The sequence below is a fragment of the Cornus florida genome, unplaced genomic scaffold (genome assembly GCF_030987335.1).
Source record: "Cornus florida cultivar Cherokee Brave unplaced genomic scaffold, ASM3098733v1 CherokeeBrave_3.0.0_Hap2_Chr03, whole genome shotgun sequence".
Lineage (NCBI taxonomy): Eukaryota > Viridiplantae > Streptophyta > Magnoliopsida > Cornales > Cornaceae > Cornus > Cornus florida.
In genome coordinates, this window is record NW_026775573.1 from 25,384,662 (window position 1) to 25,399,479 (window position 14,818).

A 14,818-nucleotide genomic window follows, 5' to 3' on the forward strand; every position below is an offset into this window, starting at 1 on the left:
TCTTACCAACAAACTTTACCTGAAACAGAGACTCTACACCCTTCGTATGAAGGAAGGTATGCCTTTTAAGGAACATGTTGATAATTTCAATTCTATTATTATGGATTTGAAAAATACTGATATTAAAATTGATAAAAAAGATCAAGCCCTTATTTTGTTGTGTTCTTTACCTCCTTCCTATGAGCATTTTGTTACCACATTGCTCTATGGAAAAGACACCATTAGTGTGGAGGATGTTAAATCCTCACTGAACTCTCAAGAGTTAAGGAAAAAAGTGTTTGGGAATAATGGAGATGAACAGGCCGAGGGTATAGTTGTGAAGGGAAGAAGTGAGAAAAAGGGCTATGGTAGTAGGGGCAAATCGAGATCTAAATCTAGGTCTCATAAAGAACTTGAATGTTATTATTGTCACCAAAAAGGGCACATTAAGTGGAATTGTCCAAAATTGAAAAAAAAAAAAAAAAAAAAAGAAGGATAAAAAGGATAAAAATGAGTCTAAGGATAAATCCACTAGTAATTCTTCTGATATTACTGGGGTTGCTGAGGAAAGTTCCTCGAATGTCACAAATGTTCTTTTAGTTTCTATCAGTGATTGTCACTTTAGTAGTGAATGAGTTCTTGATTCTGGTTGTTCCTATCATATGTGTCCCAATCGGGACTGGTTTTCTACTTACCGTTCTGTTGATGGTGGTACTGTCTTAATGGGGAACGACAATCCCTGTAAGACTGTTGGTATAGGTACAATCCAAATTAAGATGCATGATGGTATTGTTAGAACTTTTAACTGATGTTCGGCATGTTCCAGATTTGAAAAAGAATTTGATTTCTCTTGGTACTTTTGACTCTAATGGTTACAAGTTTTCAGTTGAAGGTGGAGTTTTGAGAATTTCTAAAGGTGCTCTTACTATGCTAAAGGGAAAACAGAGAGAAGGCCTCTATTTTTTGCAGGGCAGTACTGTGACAGGCGCTGCTTCAGTATCTTCTTCAGTTGATCAAGATTCAAAAACTACCCATCTATGGCATATGCGTTTAGGGCATATGAGTGAGAGGGGTTTGACAGAATTGAGCAACCGAGGTTTGCTAGGTGGACAGAAGACGGGAAAGCTGGACTTTTGCGAGCATTGTGTCGTTGGCAAATAGAAAAGACTCAAGTTCAGTACAGTTGTTCATAGGACCAAAGGCACTGTTGATTACATTCATTCAGATCTCTGGGGTCCTTCCAGAGTTCCCTCTCTTGGTGGTTCTCGATATATGTTGACTTTCATTGATGACTTCTCTAGGAAAGTCTGGATCTATATTTTAAAGCAAAAACATGAAGTGTTCCTTAAGTTTAAGCAGTGGAAGGCCATAATTGAAAACCAAACCGAAAAGAAGATCAAATATCTCAGAACAGATAATGGTTTGGAATTTTGCTCAGGAAAGTTTGACGAGTTCTGCAGTAATGAAGGCATTGTCAGACACCATACAGTTCGAAAGACTCCACAACAGAATGGTGTAGCAGAACGCATGAATAGAACTCTTTTGGAAAGAGCTCGTTGTATGCTTTTCAATGCTGGGTTATCTAAGGGACTTTGAGCTGAAGCAGTCAACACAGCTTGCTATCTGGTGAACAGGTCACCATCGACTGCTATTGAGTGCAAAACACCTGAAGAGGTATGGTCTGGTACTCCTACTGATTATTCTAATTTAAGAGTTTATGGATGTCCCGCTTATGCTCATGTTAATGAAGGAAAACTTGAGCCTAGAGCCAAGAAATGTATTTTTATTGGCTATGCATCTGGGGTGAAGGGATACAGGTTGTGGTGTCCTAATCCTAAGTCACCTAAGTTTATTACTAGCAGAGATGTTACTTTTGATGAGTTTGTTTTACTTCACCCGAGAAAGGAGTTTTTTGTTACAGATGAATCTCAGGGTTTTAAGCAGCAGGTGGAGCATGACTTTGAAGCTCCAGAAAAACAAGTCAACACTCCTGTTCAGCCCGATGTTGAAGAGGTGCAAGATGATCAAGTACCAGATGAGCAATAGTACAGTATTGCTATAGAGAGACAGAAAATGTAGATTAAACCTCCTGAGAGGTATGCTTATGCAGATTCAGTTGCTTATGCTTTGTCTGTGGCAGAAAATATTGAAGATAAGGAGCCTTCCACCTACCAAGAAGTTGTTACAGGAAATGAATCTGCCAAGTGGACTGTTGCTATGACTGAGGAGATTGAATCTCTTCACAAGAATCAGACATGGGAGTTGGTGAAACCTCCTAAAAGCCAGAAGATTGTTGGTTGCAAATGGGTTTTCAAGAAAAAGGAAGGAACTCCAAGTGTTGAAGATGCAAGGTACAAAGCACGTTTGGTGGCAAAAGGTTATAGTCAGACAGAAGGTGTGGATTTCAATGAAGTTTTCTCACCAGTTGTGAAACACACCTCTATCCACGTGTTACTTGCCATGGTTGCTCAATTTGACTTAGAGCTTGAGCAACTTGATGTTAAAATAGCTTTTCTACATGGTGAGCTTGAAGAAGAAATTTATATGCATTAGCCAGAGGGGTTCAATGTTCAGGGAAAGGAAGACCACGTTTGTTTGTTGAAGAAATCCTTGTATGGGTTGAAACAATCTCCAAGGCAGTGGTACAAGAGGTTCGACACTTTTATGGTTGGACATGGCTACTTGAGAAGTAGTTATGACAGTTGTGTCTACTACCGGAAGCTCTCAGATAGTTCTTTTATATACTTATTGTTATATGTTGATGACATGCTTATTGCTGCAAAATACATGTCAGATATCAACAAGTTAAAATCTCAGTTGTATACTGAATTGAGATGAAAGATCTCGGTACAGCGAAGAAGATTTTGGGTATGGAAATTCAGAGGGATCGTCAAGCTGGCAGATTGAGTTTATCACAGAAGAGTTACATTAAGAAAGTGCTTGAGCGGTTCAACATGCAGAATTCCAAACCTGTGAGCACACCACTTGCTGCTCATTTTCGTCTTTCTGCAGCTTTATCACCGCAGTCCGAAGAGGAGAAGGAGCACATGTCACGTGTTCCTTACGCTAGTACAGTTGGTAGCTTGATGTATGCAATGGTTTGCACTCACCCTGATATTTCACATGCAGTCAGTGTAGTTAGCAGATATATGGATAATCCAAGAAAAGAGCATTAGCTGGCCGTGAAGTGGATTCTTCGGTATTTGAAAGGTACTGCAGATATTGGCTTAGTTTATCAGAAGAGCAGTGATGATTGTGACAGTGTTGTTGGTTTTGTGGACTCCGATTACGCTGGTGATTTAGACAGAAGAAGATCTCTGACAGGATATGTCTTTACTCTCTCAGGTTGTGCAGTTAGTTGGAAAGCAACCTTGCAATCTACAGTTGCTCTCTCTACTACAGAAGTAGAATATATGGCGGCCACTGAAGCAGTGACGGAAGCCATTTGGTTGAGAGGTTTGATTAGTGTTTTGGGTTTGCAACAAAGCTCAACTGTTATTTATTGTGACAGTCAGAGTGCGATATATTTGACCAAAAATCAAATGTATCACGAGAGAACCAAACACATTGATATCAGATATCATTTTATTCGGGATGTCATATCAGAAGGAATTACTACTTTGAAGAAAATTGGCACAGTTGAAAATCCGGTGGATATGATGACAAAGTCCATTCCGGCTCTCAAGTTCAAGAATTGCTTGGACTTGGTTGGTATTTTCAAATGTTGAAATTGCCCTTAGGGGCTAAGTGGAGAAGACAGTTTGTTTGATAAAGATACAGTGGCTCATTTGAATTTTCGTCAAAGTGGAGATTTGTTGTTTTTATGACTCAATTTACGCCACCTCATCATCCTTTACCTCACCCATTACATCATCAACATACATCACTCATGTCATCGGCAATGCTTGGCAACCAAGTAGATTGATGAGAAAGCTATGTGTGGTCTCCAAGCATCCGGCCATGTGCTTGCTGATCAAGATTTTTTCGTGGTCTCCAAGTTCACAATAGTGTGAACTTTTGGCTATAAATAGCCTAGCTTCTCCATGGTTCAAGCATCCCAAAAATTGAGTGTTCATTTGCTCTATGAAAGCAAAGCAGAGTGTGAGAGAGTTCAGGGTGTAATTGGGTTTTGGGTGTGAGCCACTTAAACATTGTATCTCTTTATTTCTTTAGTGAAATATTATTCTGTCTTCTCCCCGTGGATGTAGGCACAGCCGAACTACGTAAATCTTTGTCTCGTTTATGTCTGCGCTTTATTTATTTTTCTTATCATTTATTTTCTCTTGTTCTCATAAACTCCTACTCAATCTATATTTTCATAACAATATATATGCTATCTCTAGGTGGTTTATCATACATGACAAATTAGACATTAGCTTAAATAGTTTGGTCATAGTTTTACCCAATATTGTCCCTATTAGTCACTTGATTAGTTTGCTCATCATTTTCACTTCACTCTATTACTCAATATTTCATCATTGTCTGTTGCACTCATTATCGGATAATTTGACGAATGTTTATCAAATTTAATGTTTTTCCATGAAAGCTATTTTTAATATCAAAAATCAAATTTTTTTTCTCTTGTTATCAATTCCATTTTCTATTACAAATTCAAATCCTTTAAACATCGAGGCGAACCACAGTAAGATAAGAAACAGTTTGAATTTACTGTTCATCCAATTTGTTCACAACTTTGAACTTTAGGTATGAACTGAGATGCATAGTTCCATCACATATGAATCCAACCTATGTTATCATAATACCTACATCTTTTATTATTTGTAAATCCTTTCATACTTTGAAATCTAGTATACCGAATATCAAGCGATTAAACAAGGCTTCTTTTTTTTTTTCCCCTGGGTAAAAATGGAAAATTTTATAAATATAACAAGAGAATACAAAAAACAACAAGGGCATCCCCTCGGTCAACCCAAGCTGTAACCACAGTAAGAACACTTAAAATATAAGTAAAAAGACATCTAGCTAAGCAAAGAGGAGGATCCAATCCCCCCCAGATCCATATCAGAAATTATTAAAGCTTTTCCATAAATAGCTTGACCAATTTGAATAGCATCTTTATGTTGTCCTTGGTGAAGTCTATTGTTCCTCTCATCCCATAAGAACTATATAGTTGTAGTACAAATTCTCTTCTGGACTTTGTGTATAAATTTTTTTTGCACAAACCAAGCAATGAGATTACCTAAGGTTTCAAACTGAGGCATGTTCTAGCCAAACAAATTTGACAGCCAGAGCCAAACAGTTTCAGCAAATGTACAGGTGACAAACAAGTGATCCAAATCATCTTCAGTCTGAACACAATTATGGCAAATGGCCACTAAAACCTCTCTTTTTCAAATTAACAAAGCACAATAGTTTGTTTTGGATAGCAAGCGAACAAACCATAGAAGCACTAGGTCTCAATCCACACCAGCAAATTACAAACTAGTCTACAACTGGGTAATGAAATCTCCATCTATCCTACACAGCTTTAAGAGAAAATTGACCATTTCTCCACAAAAACTGGTCACAACCCTGCTTAATAGACAAAGATAGAGCAAAGTTTCTAAATTGCAACACTGAACTGGAATTAGTAGAAGGGAACTGCCACTGTCCATCCCGAATAATTGCAGCCAACATTGCTTGTATTGGAAGTCCATAGTCTCTGTAAACTCTGTTCCCCAATCTATTCAGCATACATTCTCCTTGTAACTAAGGATCAGTAAAGAGAAAAATGGTATTACCATTACTAATCTGGAATTCCACATTTGAGAGCATAAAGTCTTTCACTTCCAACATCCTTCTCCACAGCATAGAATCAGTGGACTTAAAATGATAATTCCAGTATGACACTACCCTAGTGTATTTCCATTTGAACCAAGCCACCCAAAGACAATCTTTGGATTGAAGAAAGTTCCAAACAAATACACAAGTGGTTGCCATATTGATGTCCTCTATCCGTATCACCCCAAATCCACCTTCATTTTTGGTCGTGTCACTTTCTTACACCCTAAAGCATGTAATTTCCTATACTCAGAACTTGATCCCCATAAAAAATCCCTCATTTTCTTCTCCATGTATTTTATCACAGCCTTTGGTAAAGTAAAAACAGAACACCAGTAATACACAAACGAAGTAAGCACAGATCTTACCAGTTCAACCCTTCCAGCCAGTGATAAAATTTTGCCATTCCAAATATTTATTCTGTTATTGAACTTGTCCAGTAGCTTACCACAATGAATCCTCCTTAGTTCAGTAGGCAATAAAGGGAGACCCAAGTAAGTGATAGGGAAAGATCCTAAATTGCAGTGGAACAATCTTCGTCTTCTCCTTACAGATTTGGTGAAAAAAATAGTGCTCTTCTCTGGGTTAACCTTCAGACCTGAGATGTTTGCAAATTTAGTCAAAACAACTTGCAAGTTCTTTGTAGTGTGGATATCAGCCTGGAGAACAACCAACAAGTCATCAGCAAAAAACATATGAGAAACCTTCAGCCCTGCCTTGACAATTTTCCTAAGAAGATGAACTTTACCCTCCCTAACCAGAGTAGCCATTTGGTTGGAAAAGTGTTCAGTAACCAATGTGAATAGAAGAGGGGATAAGGGGCAACCTTGTCTCAATCCATTTCTAGGTTGAAAGAAGCCACATGGGGAGCCATTGACAAGAACAGAAAACCAAGCAGAGGAAAGGCATTCCATTACCCAGTTGATCCAATTTGCACTAAAACCATAGGAGATAAGGAGTTTCTCTAAGAAATCCCACAGGACTGAATCATAATCTTTCTGTAAATCCACCTTCAGAGCAAACAAGGGAGAGTAAGTCTTCCTAGAGAAACCATTTAAGAGCTCATGTGCTAAAATAATATTGTCATGGATTCTTCTTCCTTTAATGAATACAGTTTGCTCACCTCCCACCAGCTGTGAGATAATCCCCCACAGTCTAGTAGCCATAATCTTAGTGATAACCTTATACACTACATTACATAGGGCAATAGGCCTGAACTCCTCCACCCTCACACTGTCAGTCTTTTTTGGAATCAGAGTAATAAAGGAGCTATTAATTGATTTAGAGAGCTTACCATTAGCAAAGAAAAATTGTACAGCTTGACTGAGATCCTTACCAATGATGTGCCAATATTGTTGAAAGAACCTTGGGGGAAAACCATCTGGGCTAGGTGCCTTGTCAGGTCCCATGGCTTGAACAGCCTCCTTGACTTCATGTTCATTGCATTGCCTTTCTAATAACATTAGTTCTACCAAAGTTAATTTTCTTCTAGGATTATCAAAATTGAGCTCCTCATCTCTTCTATTTTCAGAAGCATATAACCCCTGATAATAGTCCACCAGTCTTGTTTTAATGTTGTTTTGATTTTGTATCGAATTTCCCCCATCATCCTGCAACATTATAATTGCATTATTAGCCCTATGTTGTACCATCCTCCTATAGAAGAATTCAGTACATTTGTCATTATCTTTGAGCCATTGGGTTCTAGACTTTTGAGCAATCAATATCTCTTCATTAGCTAAGGCCAACTCTAAATCTTTCCGAGCTTCAGCTTCCTTTGCAATCACATTGGAGTCCATAAGTTGGTGCAACATTTTCATTTGAATTTCTTCCAACTGAGTTCTAGCTATATAAACTTGAGCATGTACAGACCCAAATATATTAGTACTCCATGCCTTCATTGACTCCTTAACTTTCCTCAATTTCATGGTAAAACTATAAAGAGGATTGCCGCCTATATGACTCTGCCATGCCTCAGTGATAATATCTTCAATGCCTTCCTGCATTTGCCATACATTTAAGAACTTAAAAATTTTAGGACTAGATTCCATCACCACAACTATTTGAGCAACCATTGCGTAATGGTCTGAAAGGGATGCAGCAGTTAGGTAAATGTTAGAATTGGGATAAGTTTGTAACCATCCCAAGTTACCCAGGCCCCTATCCAACTTTGCATAAATCCTATGAGTGTCATTTTGTCTGTTACACCATGTTAATTTGCCATTAACAATAGGAAGATCAGTCATTCTAATCCCATGCATCGTATCATTAAACTCATCCAGAATTCTTTGTGGAGCTTGGTTCCCACCAATTTTCTCCCCATGTTCTCAGATTGCATTCCAGTCCCCTATAATTAACTAGGCCCCATCAACACAGTTGGAGAAAGTTTTTAGTGTGGACCACAATTGCTTTCTTTCCACCTCAGAATTAGCTGTATAAACTGGAGACAACCAAGATACAGTGGAGGTCTCTAAATATTACTCAGGCACTTATGGAACATAGTAACAAACAATAGTAAACGCTCACAGGTTCAATGGGTAAAGGCATACCTCATAAGGATAAATGCTTGTGGGAATTGAAAATGCCACAGAAATGCTAAAATTATGCAACTCAGACCACTGACAACGATTCTAATCAAAACAAAAGTTGGAGATGGTTTTCACATACCTTCTGGCATCACAACTGGTCAGGAAATGAACCCTTATTTTACAGATACAGCCGACAAAACATTCAAGACTCTGATTTACCATTGAACTCAATAATTGGCGGCTTTTTTTTTTTTTTTTTGAAACAGGGAACCCTTCCAACCACCGACCCTTTAGACTTGTGGCTGCAAGGTAAACCTCCGATATGTGTAATCACCCACAAACCACTCATATCAAAAATTAGCCTTTAGTTCAACTCAACTTTAGGTATTTGGGACTTTCTTTCAAACACTTCAACGGCTTTCCTAGAAACACTTTCCCTGTAACGACCCTAAACTGAAAACCAATTATAAAAAAAATTCGGCGTGACCTCAGCTAAAAATGGGCCTTTCAAGACTTATCCAACCTATCCCAACACACAATATAAATAATATATTCCAGCATCCCTTTCATCCATTCATTATACCTCAACATGGTTCATCTCATAGTGGAACATCCACATACCATTTAATCCAAATTATCATAATTACAGTCCCAAAATATATGGTTAAGATCTAAAGTACATGTTTTACAACGTTTAGACAACTTATTCAAAAATTACATCCCATAATTATAATTACAATAACAAGAATACCCAAGCCTTTATACCGAATATAACAAACTAAGGTTTTACAAAAAATATGGGACTTAATACGAAAATAGCAAAGAGGTCTTCTAATCCAAATTAGGCCTATGTTGGAACGTCATCCGCTACTTCTTTCCCATTTCCTGAAAAAAATATTAAATATAAGAGGTGAGCAAAATTGCTCAGTAGGTGGTACCTAAGACACACCTCTTGTGGCCCTGTGAATCCAAATATTAAATAGGGATAAAGAATAAGGATCATTCTAAACCGGGGAAAACACGACATAAATTTCTCAAGTTCAAGACTAACAAATTTCCATGCCATGAATGAAATGCTATACATGTCACTCCTCATTTTTAAATTCACTTTAAAAACTTCACTTTTCAAACTATTAATGTAACCCGTCCCTCAGTACCCCCTTGGCGACACGAGAAAAGGATTGGCCACTGTCCCTGACACTTGGTAACCCCGCGACGTCATTTGGGGCCCAGTTAGCTCAACCAAGCTAAGGCGATCTCCCTAGTTCTCTCTAGGCTATATTAACGCCACGGACCCTCGGTACCCCCTTGGCGTCCGGGTTTTCACAAAATTCTTTTCTCAAAATATTTTTCCTAAAAACCCATTTTTATCCACTTCAAATCGCTTTACCCTTTCTTATGCCCAATGACATGCATGTATGTCTCATTCCTTCATCACTATGGAAATAAGAAATTTTCATATAACACAAGTAGTCGTTCTTTGCTAAAATTTTAAAGAAAATCATACAAGGATTCATACATCATTTCTAGAATAATTTACAACTTAATAGACATAGGAAAGCAACATTTAAGCATACTTTTCATACAAATCAACATGTAAATATAAAATCATGAACTTTCATGCTAGAGTAATTACAATCAATTAGACAAATTAATAACAATTACTATAAATTAACCCACAAAGGAACAAGAAAATGTGAGTTAGAGATCCCTACCTCAATCTAAGCCAAAAGCCCCAATTTTCACCTCAAACCCTAGAATTTAGAGATCCTTCAAATGATGGCCAAATGGAGATTGGCCACAATCAACTCGTAGACCTTGTCACGGGCTTCAATTTGCCACAAACGGCACTTAAAAATACCAAGTAATGAAGGAAAGATCAAGCTTAATTGATGTGTAAAAGAAAAAGAAAAAAAAGAACCAGTGAGAGAGAGAGAACTGTCGCGAACAAAGAGAGAAAACTGAATGAAAAAAAAAAAAAAAGTCTTGGTCACTTATGATAAGGGTGGGCTCTACCAACTTTTCCATTTAATATATATATAAAGCATAACATTACATTCTCCCAACTTTAAAAGATTTCATCCTCAAAATCAAGCCATACCTGAGGAGAAAACAACTCTGGATACTTGGAGCGAACCTCCTATTTAAGCTCCCAAGTAACCTCCTTCACGCCGTGATGCCTCCATAAAACCTTTACCAATGATATCGTCTTGTTCCTCAACACCTTCTGCTGTGTGTCAAGGATCTGAACTGGTCCCTCCTCAAAGGAAACATCCTCATCAATATCCACATCAACCCAACTTAAAATGTGAGATGGATCCAGCTCGTACTTTCGTAGCATCGATACATGAAAAATATTATGGACCCTGTCCAACTGTGGTGGCAACCTCTCCTACCCGGTCTAAGATCTCAAAAGGTCCAATGAATCGTGGCGATAACTTGCCACTTTTTCCGAACCTCATCAACCACTTTCGTGGAGAAACCCGTAGAAAGACGTGGTCTCCCATCTCAAAGGATAGCGGCCGTCTCTACCTATCCGCATAACTCTTCTGTCGGCTCTGAGCTGTGAGCAACCTCTGTTTGATCAGCTTAATCTTTTCAGTAGTCTCCAGTACAATGCCGGGTCCTAAGGTGGCTGTCTCGCCTACCTTAGTTCAATAAACAGCAGACCAACAAGGTCTGCCATACAACACCTCAAATGGAGCCATCTAAATACTCGCCTGATAGCTGTTGTTGCAGGCAAACTCAATAAATGGAAGGTGATCCTCCCAATTACCTCCCGAATCAAGTACACATGCCTGAAGCATATCTTCCAAGATCTGGATGGTACGCTCCGACTGGCCGTCCGTCTGTGGATGGAATGCCGTACTAAGATGTAACGCTGACCTAAACGCTGCTTGAAGTCCTTCCCAGAACTTCAAAGTGAACTTGGCATCCCTATCTGAGACAATGGTTACTGGAACTCCATGCAACTTTACAATTTCCTTCACATAAAGAACACCAAGCTTCTCTACATCATCTATTGCCTTAATAGGCAAAAAGTGAGTCGTCTTAGTCAATCTATCAATGATGACCGATACGGCCTCATTGCCTATCCGTTACCTTAGAAGACCTGTCACAAAATCCATAGCAATTTGCTCCCATTTCCAATGCGCTACAGGTAATGGTTACAATAAACCGACTGGTCTCTGATGCTCGGCCTTCACCTGCTGACATGTAAGGCATCTAGCCACAAACTGTGCAAGGCGAGAAGTGTGAAGCTCTCATAGAACGTCCTCATGACAAACTATGGAAACAACCAATAAACCCTTAAACCGTAGACCTCCATCTGCATGCAAGGTCCAATCCTTTACTATCTCACCACCCAAGATCAAAGTGTGAAAGGCATGTAAATCTGGATCCTTTCTCTGCGACTCAATCACTCGTCTGACAAGAGTAGGCTTAGCTACAAGACTACACAAGAATGCCGACTCACAGTAAGCATCGTCATCAAAACACTACAATCCCATTTCTGCCAAATCTTCAAGTATCTTTTATTTTCGAATGGCTAAACTAGCCAAAGTTTCATGAGATTTCCGGCTTAAGGCATCTGCTACCACATTTGCCTTGCCTGGATGATACTGCAAGTCAAAATTGTAATCTTCCAAGAATTCAACCCATCGCCTCTGTCTGTTGTTCAAGTCCTTTTTGGGAGAAAAGATACTTGAGACTTTTATGATTCGAATACACCTCGAATCTCTCACCATACAAGTAATGTCTCTAACACTTCAAAGCAAATACGACAGCTGCTAATTTTAGATCATGAGTAGGGTAGTTGTACTCATAAGTTTTCAATTGTCGAGACCCATAAGCCACTACTCTACCATCCTACATCAACACACATCCCAAACCATCACGTGAAGCATCACAATAAATTACATAACCCAAGCCATGCTTAGGTATCACTAACACTAGAGCTGTAGTCAATCTTATCTTCAACTCTTGAAAAGATGACTCACAAGCTTCATTCCACACAAACTTGATCCCTTTTCGGGTCAAAAAGGTCATAGGCGCTGCCAAACGAGAAAAATCCTTCACAAATCTTCAGTAGTAACCTGCTAAATCAAGAAAACTGCGGATTTCAAACACATTCTTGGGCTGCTCCCAATTCAGAACTGCCTTTATCTTTGATGGATCAACTGATACTCCACCTTCTGAAATAACATGTCCCAAAAACTTCACCAGTTGTAGCCAAAATTCACACTTCTCATATTTGGCATACAATCGGTGCTCCCGTAAAATCTGTAATATAATACTCAAATGGATCTCGTGCTCCTCTCGTGATCGTGAATATATAAGAATGTCATCCACGAAAACTACCATAAACTGGTCCAAGTAATCATAAAAGACACGGTTCATCAAATCCATGAATGCCGCTGGCACATTAGTCAAGCCAAAAGGCATAACAAGGAACTCATAATGTCTATACCGCGTACGAAATGCTATCTTCAGGATATCCTCATCCCTAACCCGTAACTGATAGTAGCCTGACCTCAAATCAATCTTCAAAAACAACTGGCTCCCCTTAACTGATCAAACAAATCATCTATCCTTGGCAAATGATACTTGTTCTTGATAGTGGCATGATTCAACTTTCGGTAATCAATGCATAACCTCAAAGAACCATCTTTCTTCTTAGCAAACAAGACCGATGTGCCCCACAATGACACACTCAGTCGGATGAAACCTTTCATCCTTAAATTATCAAGCTGCCTCTTCAATTCTTCCAATTCAACTAGTGCCATACAATACAGTGCCATAGAAATTGGCACGGTACCGGGCATCAAATCAATATTGAACTCCACTTCTCAGTGTGGAGGTAACTCTGTCAAATCCTCCGGAAACACATCCAAAAAATCATGAACAACTGCAGGATAATCCTCTTTCACAACTTCATCTTCTTTGGCTAAAAGATTAGCCAAGAAACAATCACCACGACTCTATTCACAAATTCCATACAATTATAAAGGTTGGGAATTACTCCGATCTCCCATGAAAAAGAAACCGTCTCCCTCAAGAGTGTAAACTATGACTCTACCTTTAAAACAGTCGATCGTGGCACGAAAGGAAGCTAACCAATCCATCTCGATAATGACATCAAAGCTAGTTATCTCCAGGAGGATAAGGTTAAACACAAAAGTCCGCCCGGCTATCACAATGGACAATCCCGCACAACTTGGTTCAAAGACACTAAAACCCCAACTGGCATATCAACACACAACGCCTGATCCATGAAACTGACCTCTAACCCCGATACAAGTGCAAATGATGATGAAATAAAGGAATGAGATGCACCAGAGTCAAACAAAACACGGGCCCAAGAACCAAACACTGAAAATATACCTCGAAGAACTAATGGACTAGAAGATGTATCAGCCGGTACAAGTGTAAAGACACATCCCTGTAGTGCATGTGCCTGAAAACTGCCAATCTGAACATCGGACTGTTGCTCCGACACAATAGGAGTATCCCTCCTAACTGGTCGTGAACCCTATGAAGACATGGCAGGCTGTGGTGGTAGCGGCAGTCTGAAACCTAACAGAACTAGAGCCTACTGTGATGGCCTCTGCCGTGACCCTCTACAACTAGTGGTGCCTGCTCCCTGATTCGGATAGTCTCGAATCAAATGCCCCTACTGGCCACACCCATAACAAGCTCTTGATGGCGCTGAAACGGTGGTCGAATTCATAGGACATCTGGACTTGTAATGTCCAGGCTGCTGACATTGATAACAAATAACTCCACCCTTGTCCGACCCAGCTGGCATAGGAGTGGTAAGAGCTGATCCTGCAGATTGTTACCCCTAAAATTGAGATGAACCACCCCTATTCCTCTTCCATGAAGGTCCCTCTGAAGATGACCCTGCATATCTCTTTTGCTTCCACTGTTCCCTTTTTGCATCTTTATCTTTGGCCTCTACCTCTAGCATCAATTCCCTTTCCACTGCCTCAGAATAAACCTTGATGCCCTGTGCCATTAACAAAGGCCTCATTTTGAAATCAAGACAAATAAACTTTCAAGTCTTACTAACTTCATCTCTCACCATCTCTAGAGCAAAGTGGGAAAGAGAAGTGAACTTGTTCTCGAACTCCGTCACCGACATATTGCCTTGGATAAGGCCAATAAACTAATCCTTTAACTCCCACCTCTTGGGAGCAGGAAAATATTTCTCATAAAATAGCTCCTTGAACCTATCCCAACTCATCTCTTCAATCTTATACTGATTTGCGACCGACTTCTACCAAAACTTGGCATCCTTTGAAAACTTGCAAGTGGCTAGGATGATTTTCAAGTGATCATCCATCACATCCATAGAAGTCAATTGAGTTTCAACTTGATCCATATAGTCATCCGCTTCCATTAGATCCGCACCACCTTCGAACATCACTGGCATCAACTTAGAAAACCCTAAAATCAACTTAAGACGTTTCTGTGTTGGCGTTTCCTCCACCTGAACTACCAGTTGTGGATACTGACTATGGTATCGGCTG